The sequence below is a fragment of the Daphnia pulicaria genome, chromosome 1 (assembly GCF_021234035.1).
Source record: "Daphnia pulicaria isolate SC F1-1A chromosome 1, SC_F0-13Bv2, whole genome shotgun sequence".
Classification (NCBI taxonomy): Eukaryota; Metazoa; Arthropoda; class Branchiopoda; order Diplostraca; family Daphniidae; genus Daphnia; species Daphnia pulicaria.
The window spans coordinates 21,644,436-21,646,790 of record NC_060913.1 but is presented as its reverse complement, the minus strand read 5'-3'; the positions used below and the strand labels follow the sequence as shown (position 1 = coordinate 21,646,790).

General features: G+C 40.1%; 1 long non-coding RNA gene across 1 annotated transcript; it reads left to right on the top strand.

Annotated features, from left to right (window-relative positions):
• The first annotated feature begins 1,185 nt into the window (after positions 1-1,185).
• LOC124351254 lies at positions 1,186-1,888 on the top strand. The gene is made up of 3 exons (XR_006921436.1): positions 1,186-1,547; positions 1,623-1,729; positions 1,793-1,888. It is a non-coding gene; the product is annotated as an uncharacterized LOC124351254 (long non-coding RNA).
• Positions 1,889-2,355: the final 467 nt, after the last annotated feature.

Here is a 2,355-nt window from a genome sequence, read left to right as displayed (position 1 = left end):
ATTAGAGGGTCTCTTTTTATACTTTCTTCTTTTTCTAAAACTACAGAGCCACGTTTTTCGAAACGTTTTCCACCAACGGAGAAAGGTAAGTAAAAAAAATACCTACTAGTTTTTTTTTCTTCCTTCGTCGTCTACTAAACTGAACCTCAATTGGTTACCAACCCTTAACTGTTTTAATAACCCTTATCAGCTGGAATAAGTTCACCCCTGCATGGAAATCTGATGTCCACCACACCAAACTCTTTCTTATCAATACTTGGAGTGGTAAAGATTCTGTCTTTTTAAGGTTTTGTTGTTTGTTTACCTTTAACTAATGATTACACTGTCTCTTTTGTAGGCTATTGCACGATCACGTTCATCCTCTGCCATTTTTGAACGAATTCCACCTCGACAGCTAATATTATTCAGAATACTGAATTCCTTCAGCCAAACAGAATTGAGAGGGAACATGTTGCGCTCCAAGCAGCTCATCAACAGTTGGCCGAGAAAGAACAAGAGCAACAGCACAACATGACATTTTCTTTATTGCAGACTATGACCCAGTCCAGATTTCCTCGAGTATATATGTTCTCTTTCTATACAGGTGGACCCACTGGCGCTGAATCTGCTGGACTCATTCCACGTAGTATGGTGTACATTTTAAACCAGAGAAATATCTTAAAAGGAAAAGTATGGCAGAAATTTCGTAAAAGCTTTAAAGGATACATCCCTAAAATTCATTGGCATTTCCTTGCCCCGTACGTCCTCTTTATTTCGTCCTTTTTATCTTTCTACAGAACGGATCATTACTTATCGAATGGATGTGAATAGATGTTTGTTTGTGGCTCAGATGAAGTCTGCCACCAAAAATATTTTACAACCACCGATCCTGTGTGTCGTTCGTAACCTCTACACCACTGCACACCACTGCACTTACGACCGCCATTTTTTTTACAATGTGTTTCCGGAAATTTGTGCGAGATATTGTGGTGAAAGTGCTAGTGTTTTTTTGTGTTACCTTGTGCGTTTTTTTTGTTTTATTTTCACCTCTGTGTTTTTTTTTCAATTGTGTGTGTTTGACCACGCCACTTACGCAACCAAGCTCAAGGCCAGCCGTGATTCACCACCACCACCCCCCCCCCCCCCAAAGATAAGACTGTTCTATCGTTGCTTGACCGTTTTCCGAATGCCATTCTGACAAATACGTTCCAATACCCCCCCCCCTCTCATCCACACACACACACACAGTATTATCATTGCAGTTGTGTGCGAGTGATTGCGGTGAAAGTGCCTGTGTTTGTTGTGGCACCTTGATTGTTTTTTTACCTCTGTGTTTTTTTTCTTCAATTGTGTGTGTGACCGCGTCATTTACGCAACCTGTGGAAGAAGAAAAAGGAATCCACTCGTTGACTTGGCTATAAAAAAGGCGGCCGTAAAAAACGAAGGGGGGATAGTATGGGTAGGTATAAACCCACTGTTAATTGAGGTGGAGTTGAATTACGTGAAAGATGAACAACAAAGAGACAAGTGAAGTGGAGGAGCTCCTGCGAAAAGAAAACGATTTTGAGGTTGCTCCAATCTGGGAAATTTAGCTATCCAAGATGACAACCTCGAACCACTCTTATTTTCAAATTCATTTTTAGGTACGTTGTGTTATTTAAAAAAAGTCTGACGAGTAATGCAATGCTACATTTGCATACGGGATCCTCGGAAGACAAGAAATGGAGGATCACCGAGTTTCCGAACATACGTAAACGGTCCGTTAACGTTAAATTTAAGCAAATACAAATGTATTTTGTTTTACTTGTCAGAGTCTATCAGTGCACCTATCCAGCTGAGTGGTGCTACTTTTCCTCAGATAGGAAGTCCAATATGGGTCGCCATTACACGATCGGCTCCTCTTGCTCCTCTGGTCTAAGTTAAGGACCAAGAAAGGGTATTATATAATTTGTCGGATACAATTAGGTAATTTATTAAGCCTTTTCTTTGTTTACGTGTTGTTAATAATCTCGCTTCCTATTTGCAGGAATTTAGACTTGACAGCTTCTCTTCTGGAAAACAGCTTAGAGAGAGGACAGTGAAATAGGACTGAAACGTAATAGGACTACGTTTTAGGACAAGTCAAAATAGGACTGCTTTTAGCAACTGAATATTGCTAGTCCTATTTCTCCATACGAGCAGTCTTATTTCTACCTTCCTGTAGTCCTATTTCTACCAGTCCTATTTCACCAGGTACGAGATCTGGCATCCTTATCAGTTTGCTAGATATATATCGATATGCTAGAGCGGTGCTGAGATCCGCCACCGGTCATATACTATTCAGCCAATGAAACCATGTTAGTAATAGACCTGTTCGTTTTTAATTTGTTACTTTTA